This window comes from Strigops habroptila, chromosome Z (genome assembly GCF_004027225.2).
Source record: "Strigops habroptila isolate Jane chromosome Z, bStrHab1.2.pri, whole genome shotgun sequence".
NCBI classification, from domain to species: domain Eukaryota; kingdom Metazoa; phylum Chordata; class Aves; order Psittaciformes; family Psittacidae; genus Strigops; species Strigops habroptila.
The window spans coordinates 42,314,361-42,327,622 of record NC_044302.2 but is presented as its reverse complement, the minus strand read 5'-3'; the positions used below and the strand labels follow the sequence as shown (position 1 = coordinate 42,327,622).

At 49.4% G+C, this 13,262-nt stretch overlaps 1 protein-coding gene across 2 annotated transcripts in view; it reads right to left on the bottom strand.

The window, feature by feature from the left end:
* The window catches only part of TMOD1 (tropomodulin 1), a 30,466-nt gene extending 22,860 nt beyond the window's left edge, over positions 1 to 7,606 (bottom strand). The window contains exon 1 of one of the 2 annotated variants that reach the window (XM_030471231.1): positions 7,530 to 7,606. The gene's annotated coding sequence lies outside the window, so the exon portion shown is untranslated. The remainder of the gene's footprint in view (positions 1 to 7,529) is intronic. The other variant, XM_030471232.1, reaches the window with a different exon arrangement.
* Positions 7,607 to 13,262: the final 5,656 nt, after the last annotated feature.

Genomic DNA, 13,262 nt, shown 5'->3' with positions numbered 1-13,262 from the left:
AAAAGGCTGCCTGGGGAGGCTGCAGAGCTGCACAGGTACCGCCAACTCGGGAAATCTGCAGGATCATCCCCCAGTGCACTGACAACCCCACGGAAAAGAACAAACGAGAAAGCAGAACCAAGGAAAGCAACAGGAACAGCAGCAAGCAAGACAAATTCCCAGAAAACACAAAGGAGTCACGGAGGAAACATGAAGACTGATTTCCCTGGGTGCTGTGTAATGTGGTGACAGTGGTCTTGCACACGCTTCTGCTGGGAAGCCCAGCCTCTACCTGCACAACCTCCCATGTGCACCAGCATGGAAACTACAGAAAGCCTTTTTCACATGTGCACAGGGAGGAAGAGCAACTGATCTCAGCCAAGATACAGACAGGGCTTTCTGCTGATGAATTCTGTTATCAGTCCAAGCCAACCCCACTTTCAGTGTTTTGCAGCAGGCTGCAGCACCAGGAGGGCTTGGTGCATCCCAAGACACAAGCCACACCGAATCAACCAGCAAAAGGCACAAAGGACAGGAACTCTGTGTACTCTGCCCCCCAGTGAAAGGCACAGCTGAAGAAATGAACATCCCCAGCCTCAGACAACCCTCAAATCCACAAGGGAACTTTTTCAGTGCTTCAAAACAAGAAAGCAGACTGAGGGTTGGCTTCTGAGACAAGGAGGCAGTCAAGCAGCATCACCAGCACAGGTATTGATGATTCTTCTCCCAAGTCTGAAGACAAAAGGCTATTCAGGATGGAAGCTGTTTTTAAGCAGCCTTGGAGGAAGGAGTTAACCTCGTGAGGACATGCTGGCTCAAGAAGAGTTCCTATTTGACTCACGCAGGGTTTTGATTTGCGAGATTTTTTTCACGGCTAAAGCATAAATCTCAAAGTTCAGAGCTATTATTTTTACAGGATAAAAATAACAAACTAATTTCAGTCAACCCCTCTGCAGTTGCACAATTTCTTCTTCCCTTTTTTTTTTTTTACTTCTAAGATAAACACCAGGGTTTTTTTGAGAAACTACACATTCCCCAAGTGACCATTTCCTATAAGCTCAAGAGAAGTTAAGTACTTTCAGTGCATACAGACACCCAGGTGTAAATCCAAGATGCATGCTGTGCAGGTAAAAGGAGCAAATCAGCTGCAGCTGGTTTCTTAAATGAACACTATATCTTTACATGGCCTCTCAGTCCTCTGATAAACCTCAAAGCCACTGGCTAACTCCAATGAAATCTGATACAAGACTCTAACCCTAATTTCTTGTCCAACCGCACATGTGTGCAAAGAGCCCATCAGCAGAGGTGTGATGTGAGGCAAGCCTAGGCATCTCCTTCATCTGGCAGTCAGGGAATGGAGGAGAGAGCTGGGCCATTTGCAGGGAGCTGCAGGGGCAGGGGGTGCTTCCCTAGAAGCACCGGGGGAAGGGGTATTCATTACAAGTGTTAGTGCTGCGGCAGATACAGTGGGGATGTAGGGATGAAGGACATTAATACACCAAAAAGTCAGTCTCTGCTGGTTCTGCTGCTCATGGGACAACTTGTGAACGCTAGTCTTGCATCGCAGCATACTTGGATGCTGGTGTGCAAAAGCCTGACTTCACAGCTGCCCTGCTGTCACTAAGCACATCATCATTTGAGTCAACATTGCAAGCTCCCAAGAGTTTCAAGAAGGAACAAACAAATTATGGCCAGATCCAGTGACAAGAGAGGAAAAGATACACATTGGCTCCTTCTGAGACTACATCTAAACACGTAAGTCTACGCCAATACTGCAAAATCCAGTAGGAAACGAGAGCAGGGTACAGGAAGAGCTAAATCTGTCCCCAGTGTCATAACATAGCCTTACACATCCAAAGGCTTGACCGCTGGGTGCTTCTTACTGCTAGTTCCCCTGGTCACAAGGGAAGTGAATGCAGGTGTGTTGGTATGGGAATGCTCTCTTCCCAGCACACAGGTACAAACACCACACTGGAACCAGTGGTCCCTTCTCTGCAGACACAACCAGAGCCCAGCAGCAGCCTTGCACATGACCGCATGCCCTGTACTTGCGGTATGGGCATTCAGAAGCTTACCCCGCTGCAAATGAACGCACTTTGTTCTCGCTGAATGTCGAGTCTTTGGCTTGGAGAAATGTAAGGAAGACAAATACCTAAACACAGTCCTTTTAAGGGAATGCTCTCCTGCACATTTTTTGTAGATTATTTGTTAGGCTGATCTCATTTTCTCAGCCAGAGAGGAAACTGTCTTTTTAACAAGCCACAAACACAGACCCAGGCTGCAGTGTCAAGCATCGCTGGTCTGCCTGGGCTCTGCATCACCACCTTGAATGTATGAGATGTTGAAATGTCTTGTTAAAGCTACAAGAGACATCCTACAGACTCTGCATTGGACCCGCAGTCCAGGCTGCACTAGCAGGTATCTAGCCAGGAGGTCCACAGAGGTGGATATTCCCCTCTGCTTAGCACCACTGAGGCTGCATCCGGATGCTGCATCCAGTTTGATGCCTCCCCAGAAGAAAACACGTCTCGGCAAGCTGAAGAGGCTCCTGTGCAGGGCTGTCAGGATGGGCAAGGAGGCTGGGACACAGAAGTTGTGAGGAGAAACACAGGCAAATGGAATTCTTCAGCCTAAAGAAGACTGCAGCGGGATCTAATTGCAGTCAGTCATCCACTGCCCAAAGCGAAAGGATTTCTAGAGAAGACAGACTCAGGCTTTCCTCAGAGGTGCACAGGGGAAGGAAAAGGGCAATGGAAACAAGCTGTGGCAAGAGGAAAACTGCTTTCCACAAGAGTGGTGTAACCCTTGGACAGGGACCACAGAGGTGGTGGAATCTCCATCCTTGGGTATTTGATGCTCAACTGGGCAAGGCACTGGGCTTGCTCAGAGGAGAGCACTGAACCACAAATTCCAGAGGTCCCTTGCCCATCTAGACTTTATGTGACTTGGTCCCAGAAGAGTGCACAGGTCTGTCCAATTGCCCAGGCTCCTCCTCTGAATGCCCAGAGGTGATTTCACAGGATGGGAACTGGCTCGAAACTGATTCCCTGCATTTCTCGAACACTTGTTTTCTGCGCTCACTTCACTCATCCAGCTGAAGCAAAATCGTCACTGCTGTGATTCAAGTTTGAGTCCTGATTCTAGTTCAACACGAGGGGGTTTAACTGCCTCCCCCTGAAGCAAACCGTTGTTAAACCACCAAGAGCTCAGACATGGTTGAAGGTCACCTTGGCTAAGCCTCTTGCTTCTGTAGCATGACAGCGAGTCGCTCAGCCTCCAGGAGACCAAACTACCTTGCTTTGCAGTTTTCTCACACTGAGATGCATTCAGAATAGCCAAGCATCAATACAATAGAGCACAGGAGGTAGCTGATGTCCCCAGCCCCTGCTCAGCAAGCAGTGCCCATCAGGCATACCTTCATCCCTTAGCCTTTCCGCTGCAGAGCTGGGCAGTGCCAGCACATTCATGCCCTGGATGAGAAGAGTGGACAGAGTAAAGACAGGGAATGCTCCAAGAAGTGAGAAGCTCTGACATTAGATGCAGAAAGCAGAGCTCAGCACCCATCCTCATCACGCCAGGCAAGCCAGTAGTCACTAGAAAGACTGAGGCCCTCTCAGCTCTCTGCAAGAGGCTCCTCTCTAATGAATTCCAACAGGGAATCTGCTGTCCCTTCAGGAAATTCAGACTTCTCTAAGGAAGATCTGGATTTCTTCTGGTTTGATAAAAACCTCACAACCAGCAGCTGTTAGCCTAAGACACAGTTAAATTTCTTCGAGATGTTTCTTTTCAAATAGGAGACATTTTGGATCTATCAAAGCACACCGTGACTTCTGCCTCTCCAGATGACGTCAGCCATGCAAAACACATAACACTATGCTGACGTAACGCTGGAGTTACCGTCACCACCCAGAACCCTCAAGCAATGAAGTTCAATATGCTGTAGACAACACTCACTGATGCTGCAGCTTCATTCCAATGCCAGTGTGGACATTCCCATCCTTGCGCTTGACAGCCCCACAACAAACAGTTTGTTGTATGAGGTCATGTATGCAGTAGGGAAAGCTCCCTGTGCTCGATCAAAGTGACTTGGCCCTGCCTTGGCACGGAGCTGGACTAGATGATCTCCAGGGGTCCCTTCCAACCCTAATGATTCTGTGACCTCTCCCTTCACCCACTGGTGCTGAGGGAAGTCTTACACTGGTTGCACTCTCCTGGACCTCCTCTCCTCAACACTCCTACAGCCTGCAAGCCACACAACTCAATGCTACTCTTACCACATGGTCTTTCTTATCAGGGCCATCCAAAAAATAGTCTGGATGTTTGGTGACCAGGCAACACATAACGGAGTCAAACTCTGCCAAAGCCCAAACACAAGCCATCCCAGCTGTACCTCCCCTGTAAAAATGTGTGCATACTTTTAAGGCACACACTTGTAAACACAGATATGTGTTCTCCTATTTGGAGTGAGGTTCTCTGATGCACCTGGCATGTACTTATTTGCTTAATTACTAATCCCTATGAAAGGCGTGAGGGTACACTTGAGTCATTAGCGACACCAGTTCCTGCTCTGTAACTGATCCCTTCCACTTGGAAACTTCACAGCCAGCCAGTCTTCTCTGAAAAAGGATCCTTGGGTTCCTTGCCTGAACTTCTGTTAGTCCTCAGATGGACTCCTGCCTCTCTGGCACACTCCAGCTGAAGGGAGCAGCTGAACCTTAGGATGCCATGTGAGCACAGGAGCAGAAAGGCTTCTGTCTTGCAATGAGCAGGCACTCGGGCCCTTCCACAGGTGACGGGGATGTCCTGTAAATCAGAAGCCCTGCCAGACCGCCCAGAGCAAAGCACAATGAGCTGTTAGTAACACACCTACATCTGCGTGTTCCTGATCCCACCCCACTGCTAGTGCGGCTGAAGCAGGGGAAGGGAAAGCAAAATGCTCCATCGAGCTGCCGCTAATAAGCCCTAGGTACGTTGATGCTTAATGAACACTGGAACGAAACAAGTACTGTTCCAGCAGCAGTGAGCATGTGGTGTACACTGAGCACCATATCTGAGTGAGGCATTTAATGGAGGTGGGACCCTCACATGGCCCTTCAAGGTCTGAAGAAACAGAGATACCACCTCCAGCTATGAGAGCTACTGAACAGCACAGTGCAGGGATGGGGCAGAGCTCGGGGGAGGCATTCCTGCTTTCCACGCTTCTCCCAGGGCATCTGCTACCATTGCTGCCAGCCACAGCATCCTGTGCTGGACAGACCCAGGAGAGCCTCTGATACTTGTTCATCTCATTCACCATGAACAAGTAGGAAGAACTCCCTCCCAGGAGGGTGATGCAGCTCTGAGACAGGACACCAGGAAATTGGGGTCTCCATCTTTGTGGATTTCTAAACACAGGCTAAATGAAGCCACAACCTCCTTGGCTAGGGAGAGATCTACTGTGAGCTGCGGATGGACCAGAGAACTGAGCCACCAGCAGTGATGCGGTCCTGTGACAAAAACCATATGGCCATTTAGCAACATGGAGCCATGGAAAACAGTCTTTATCTCATGTTTTTTCCAAGAGTCAAAGTAAACTTTGACTACAAGACCCCGCCTGGAATAGAGAGGTGAAGACAGAGTCTCCCTCGCTCACAATTCACAAATGGCCATCGACCACAGAGGAAAAAAGTCAGAAGCGGATCCCAGCCTCCTCCCCCTGGGCTGCGGTGGGCTTTCACAACAACTCCACATGCCTGGAAAACAGTGAAGCAGCAAACAGGAAGGCAAAACAACTCATCTGCAAACATCACATTCAGCAGCACATCGCTCTGCGGGGTGCAGTTATACAGCAAACAATGGAGGATGGATGTTTCTTACAAAAGGATCATTCAGGACCTCCTGAGAAGGTGAATTGAACTTATGGTGAATGAAAGTAAAACATGGAAAAAGGAAATCAGTAATGAGATAGACCAGGCTATCTCCACATTTGTTTGACCTTCCCAAATCAACAAGCAGGAGGGCAGGCAGCAACATATTCCCAATATTATGCAAAACCATGTTTATCTGGAGAAAAGCCAGCAGACTTTTCTATCACAGCTGGGAAACATGGAGAAAAGAACAGGACAAGCTAGGCTGCAAAACAAAGCAATACCGAAAGGGGAAAAGTAACAACAGTAAAAAAAAGAGCCCTGACAGGAGGAAAACAGAGACCTTGAAATGAGCAGCAGTGAGCATACAATGCAGCATGCCTGTCAGAACGCCCAAATGCATGTACATTAAGGCAACAGGTACAAAGTGTGCAAGAGACAACAGTGCAGGCTCTTCTACACCACTGCTAAAGGCATTTGGCTCCAGGCACCACGGTGCCAGCAAGACAGTGCTTGGCTTTAATGTTGTGTCCCAGCTCGTCCTTCCAAGAAGACAGAAGATGAAGGGCTCGCTACCATAACCTGAAGCAGAGCTTGCTTGCTCAAAAGCTTGTTCACTATTTTTTCCTCTATCAGATAGTCTGAGAGAAGGTGCCACCTCTCAGCACAGATCTTGTCTCTTTGATGAGAAGTGAGGAATTCGTTCCCACGTGAGCTGGCGAGTCACACATGAAGAAGGGATTTTATATACACCTAAAAATAGCTGCAGCCACGTGGCTGAGCACCTTTCTGGCTCAAGACCCAATTCACAAGGAAAGATGTAAAACAACAAGAGAGGACCTCTGCCTAGGGGTCCAGAGCAGGGGGCAGTGGGCAACGGGTTCTGTCCCACAAACCATGCAGGGCCATTTCAGAAGCAGAAGCCAACAGATGAGCACACCAGAATGGCTCATGAGTGGGGGCAGACGCTGCACCTAGCAGAGTGAAGGAAAGTTATCTTTGAGACAGGCAGCACCTTCCAAAGCAACTCAGTGACTAACTCAAGCTAGACAGAGCCCGACCCATGGAAAACACACCACAAGGACTCAAAGAATCTTTTCTCCCGCTAATTTCCACTCTTCCCGTACAAAAGCAGTGCAGCTTTCTACTGATCCATGCCCTGGAGAACCACTTCCCAGCAGGGCTCACAGGGTTACAAACGCAACAGTAGTGAAACACAACTACCGGCGCCCTCCTCAACACGCACAGGGCCGCCCCGCACCTCCCGGCGCTGCCCGCGGTCCCCCCGACCCGCTCTGCTGCGGACACAAGTGACCGCGTCCCGGCGGCCGCACCGGGGCACAGCCGCACCGGGCAGCGGCGACTCCGCACATCCCGGCGCGGCGCAGCGCGGGCATGGCCTCCGGGCAGGCAGACAGAGCGACAGAGAGAGACAGAGATAGATGGACGGATGGACGGACGGACGGACGGACGGACGGACGGACGGACGGACGGACGGACGGGCGGACGGGCGGACGGGCGGACGGGCGGGCGGGCGGGCGGGCGGGCAGGCAGGCAGGGCAGCCGAGTGCCCGTGCGCGCTGACGGTCGCTCGCAGCGCGGAGGCGGCCGCTATTTATGTCGAGCCGGTGCACCCCGGTGCCGGCCAAATAATTGTGCCCAGATAAGGGCCGGGCCGGGCCCGCCACCCCTCCGCCCGCTTACCGCACCCGTGAGCCGAGCCGAGCCGAGCCGAGCCGAGCCGAGCCCGGGCGGCGCGTCCTGCCCGCGCCGGCTGCGCCGCTGCGGGGGGCGGGGGTCCGGCCGCGGCCGCAGCCCCAGCCCCGGCCCCGTCCCGGCCGTCACTCAGCGGGGCCCGGCCCCGCCGCCCCTCCCGGCCGCCAACAGCTGTGCCCGGCTCGGCCCCCGCCGCGGGTGTCGATCCCGCGCCCGCAGCGCACTCGGAGCGATCGGCGCAGAGCGCGGTGCGCGCAGGCGGCCCCGCACGGCGCGGGCACCGTTTGCGTTCCAGAGGGTCTGCCCTGCTGTTAACGGTGTTAACGCTGGAGCCTGCCCCTTGTCCCGCGGCAACTTCCTTCAGAGCGCCGAGCCAGGTGCCTCGGCAAAGCGCCTTCTGTAAAGCCCCGTAAGGCGTGCGCGCCTCGGTTCGCAGAGACACAGGCTGCTGCGAGCACCCCGAGGCTCCTTCCTCGGGGTGTCGGGGTTCAGCCACACCGAGTCACGGCCGTCCCACCTCTGGCTGGAGATGGACCAGCCACCGGCACTGCTGGGGCACTGAGGCTACAGGCATGGGCTCTTCATGAAAGCTACTTGCCCACAGATGCCATCTGTATCAATGCATCTACTAATTCCACATCTTATTTCACTCCCTGTCAGTTTGCCCCCTACATCCAGTGACAGCCACCTCCTCGGGCAGCTCCAATCCTGCCATCGGCCAGGAAAGCTGCCTTCCAACCTCATGGTGTCAACAGTTTTAATAACATTGCTGCCAAATCTGCTGTCCCCTCTCTCACCTTTGAGTCACCATTAAAGCCTCATGGATTTGTCCTATAATCTTTTTTAATAACTTTCCCGTATAGTGTCAATCCCAAGCTTCTCCTCCTCTCTGCTGCCCAGTCTCCACCAGCAGCCACACGCCAACAGCAGAGAGGGCCCCAGGTCTGTCAGTCCACATGAACACCTCCACGCTTCCCAGGCCTAGTGATGCCCTTCTTCTGAAAATGCCGCTGGTCTCCATGAGATGGTACCCAGCTTTTGCTCCACAGCTTGTTGTACCACTGACCTGCCTGGCACTGAGGTTCTGTGTCCCATGGTGTTTGGAGAAAGATGTGTGGTTAGCCCCGGAAAATACCACTTATGGCTGGGCCAAATGAGGGATACAAACGGGGACTCTGCTGAGCACCAGATTCAGCGCATGCCTTGCAGACGTGCGCAGGATTATGGCCCTGGTCACTGGCATCATCCCAGCTTCCAGGAGGAGTGAAAAGGGCACTTGGAGAGACCCAGTTCACCCACTGACTGGCACAAATGTCTAAGTCACTTCAGGCTGAAGAAGCCCGATGGGTACCAGATCAGACAAACCTAGATGGCACTATCCATGCTACCTGCTTGCCAGCTGTCTTTCTCAAGGGTGTGCAAGCTGTGAGCAGCTCTGGAGGGGTTACACTAGCACCACCAAGCTTTGCTACAAGCCCGTGTTGGCTTTGAGCCCTGAGATATGTGCAAGACACTTGATTTTTATCCCATGTGTCTGCTGTCAGATCTAGCTTTGTGGGCACCAGAATCTTGTCCAAGGTGAGTGCTGCACTTCCCTTAGGATGCACTGAGTCCATCTCCATCAGGCAAGACATTAACCCAGCTTCTCAGCACATTTGGTTTCAGTGTAAATATCAGTGATGCTTCTTTTTTAGCTGCCTACCATAACACATTGCAGTTATGAATGCTGCAAGTAACACACCTTGCAGCACTGTTCACAAGACTCTTAGTATTGCTAACTCCAACTACACCTAAGCCCCTCTTCAAAACACTTCTCAAGAGACCCTTGAGAGTGCATCAGCTCAGCATGCTGGAAGTGTGCCTGCTCAGGTCACAAGCCTCTCCTGCCCTAGCCAAGTTCTAACCTCACAGAGCAGGACAACTCCTGTTCAAGACTGCTAGTCTGAAAACACCAGCAACGAACAAAAGAACATGGAAGCTTTCAGGCATTATGAAGGTTTAAAGTGAGGGGGTTTTTATTGCGTGATTCTTTTTTACTTCCGTTGTCTAACATAATCACCACACGAGAATCTAGGCTCTCAAAGTTTTGCCTGATGCACAGCAACTGTGAGAACAAAGGACACACGTACAAAAGAGCTTTGCAACAGAAGTCTTCCAAAATGGGGAAAGAGTAGTCCAGGAGTGGAAACCTTGAAGATATGAACTCATTTTGGGATGGAAAAGAGCATTCTTGCGTTTCTCCAGAGGTTCCTTCCAACCACAATAATTCTGTGATTCTGTGTTCTCTGATAAAACAGAGTTCCTCAAAACAATGCAGCATAAAAACACTGGGAGATGAAAAGAGGTAAACTTGAACTTTGTAAACCTAACAAACACAGCTGAGTCAGAATAAACAGAAAAGAGATGGTTCGAAAGAGCTTATTGTTCACAGCCTTGGGAATGTAAGAGATTGCTTATTTTTTTGCAATTATGTCAGTGTCATCTGTTTTCCCTAGGTAACAAATGCTCATTTTCCAGTTTATAAAATTCACAGTGATCCACAAAACACATCTAACAATGCTGCCTTCTCTTCTATCTTGGATGGGGTTCCAAGAATTACACATTCCATCTCCACATCCAAGGGAGGGTTAGCTGGGTTTCTGCAGATACATCCTACCTGTTTTTTGGCATTTATAATGAAATTGGAGTTCCAGTGAATTTCCAGGCAACTCAAACCCTTAGGCGTCCTATTTTCCCTACATACAAACCCAGATTCTTTATCAGAGAAAACTTTTGAAAGTGTTCCCCTCGTTAGCCTTCTCCTACCCAGAGTAACTACAAATGCTTCAATTTAAGCCAGGTTTTCTAGAATTTCATTGTTCTTGCTTTTATTTGGACTCTCTAAAATTAATCCACATCTTTCTTGTATGACAGTGCCCAGACCTGCATGCAGTGTTCTTGGGCAGGCCTTTCTAATAGCCATCAGAATGGAAAGTTGGATGAAGCAGTAACTCAGACACATGTTCTGGGAGCACTCCTTGTGAGGTGCATGCATTCATGGCAGCAGAGAAACCGTTCACAACCAACCCCAAATACAGAAAAACTGAAGTTAAAAACCACACAGCATTCTGTGTGAATTCACAACTTGCACAGAGCAGGCAGGTCTAATGCCTCCTAGGACTGCTAATTATAGTAACTACTTCACGGATCAGGAACCTCAACAAACTCCACGTGTTCAACACTGGTGTACAGTCAACACTTTCTGCACGTTTTTCAAAGCCAGAACACAAAATGTACTCAAACAGCCCGAGTAGGTAGCAAATTTATCAGAAACTTACAGGCTGGTCAGCAGGGTAAGAAACTAACATTAAAAGCAGGTATAAAAGCATAGCTCTGCAACTAAAATCCCAGAGGGTGTAAGGAGACAGGGAGTAAATGTGCTGGTTTTGGCTGAAACAGTTTATTAACTCTATTCCAGCCGAAACCAGGATAGTCAGTAACTAACAGCACAGCACCTGTAGTGTAATGCACTAGTAATGGAGCTAGTTAGGACACGGGTGTTAGGGGATAGTGGGTGTGAGGACATGGAGACAATGCAGCCTCTGGATGCAGCATGTGAACTGAACGCAGCCTTGTGTTACTAACTTTGGGTTGAATGTATGCTTAATGCGTGCATAAAATGACTCACTATATGGAGAGTGGTGCTTTTACTGCACTGCTTTCCCCCACACAAAGCTGCCTACGTGAACTCCAGCACTGAGCTGTGCAAATGCCTGAGACTGTATGAATATTGTCTTTGCTTCTCACTGGGGCTTTTTAGACTCTGGACCAGACATGGACAACCAAGGGCAGGGGTGAGGCATACTTCAGGAGCAGACAAGCTCAAAAAGCATCCTGAGCATCTGCCAGGGTCTTTCCCCTAATACTGCAAGTGTAGGCTCCCAAAGCCTGCTCCATCCGTTCCCAGCTTGCTTCATCCTAATGATCTGCACTATTCTGATCTTCAGGCTCTGAAACAGTCCTACACAGAAGGAAGCTTCTGCATGGAAATTTACCCTACAGCAGTTCATCATCACATTGATTCCTTTGCCTGCATTCTTCACCTCTGCAGTGGCAGCTGAGGAAGGAGAGATTGATTAAAATGGAAAAATATTAGTATCTTGGGCATTAATGTAACTTCTCTTTCAACAAGTACACTTGAATGTCTCACCTCAGCATACAGGACCATGTTAACTATCAAATTCCATTAGATTAGCAGTTTCTTAGTTTATCACTGACTGGTCTGTTCACAAGGGCTCTGCTATATCCTGTGTACAGTCCAGGCAGTGAGACACTTGCCAGACTTCCAGGAGGACTCCTTGCTGATGAGCTCAGAGCTTCTCCAGAACTATACCGGAATTAAGACCATGAGGGTGCAAATCTGTGTCTTGCATGCTTAAATGGCTTGTTTACTCAGAGTATTTGCTTGAATTTTCTTTCTCTCATTCTAATGTTACAAATGCTCTGCACCTTCCAGTCATGGTTCCCTTTCTATCCAGCCCCTTTTACCCGTGCGGACAGCATGCCAGCAGAATTTCTTAGCTCAGCTTATGTACTACTAGAAAGATCATATAGCTATGACCATATGCAAGAGTTGGGGCTGTTCAGCCTGGAGAAGAGAAGGCTGCGTGGAGATCACATAGCAGCCTTCCAGTATCTGAAGGGGGCCTATAAGGATGCTGGGGAGGGACTCTTCCTTAGGGACTGTAGTGGTGGGACAAGGGGTAATGGGTTCCAACTTAAACAGGGGAAGTTTAGATTAGATATAAGGAAGAAGTTCTTTACAGTGAGGGTGGTGAAGCACTGGAATGGGTTGCCCAGGGAGGTTGTGGATGCTCCATCCCCGGCGGTGTCAAGGCCAGGTTGGACAGAGCCTTGGACCATGTCGTTTAGTGCGAGGTGTCCCTGCCCATGGCAGGTGGGTTGGAACTAGATGATCTTAAGGTCCTTTCCAACCCTTACTATTCTATGATTCTATGATTCTATATAGCTGTGAAGAAAAATTCCCTCTGCTGGCATTCACTGTGTAAAGCTTTAATACTCTAACAATTTTAAGGGACTCAAATCAAACTCAAATCTAGGCAGCAGACTATGAAACATAATCATGTCTACACCTCTTCTAAATTTTTCTAAGGCCAAAAATAAAGCAGGCTCTAAAGTAAGCTAAAAATACCATGTTCAGAGCACTTTAAGCACCGATCCACATGCTTAAAGGACATTGCTTGCTCCCATCTCCAGAGAGCAGTGGTCCTTGAAAGTTTCTCAGAAGCATACTTGAAAATGAGCTATCAAAACAGAGGGAAAGGAATGCCTTAATTTAGCACCTGGTTGGGGGAGTGGGGTTGGGGAAGCAGAGAATTCAGAAAAGTGGTATCATTGCTAAAGAACAGCAAGCAGACTAGTAAGCACACAAAGTGCATATCCTTCTGTGGAAGTTAAGCCCCACTAATGCAGTCTCCCAAACAAGGTGCTTTCAACTGTTCAACTCTTATGAAGTTAAGGAAGGGGGAGAAATGCACAAATAATGCATGCCTCTGACACTAAATTCAGAAATACTGAGGACTGCTTTCATATTTCCCAAGTAATAAAAATGCTAGTTAAAGAAAAAGGGAGGAGTACCCTGTAATTGCTCTAAGTAAGGGCTCTAAGTAATAGCTATGAGATAAAAAGCCCCCCCCGCAATTAGGGAAAAATCACAAGAAC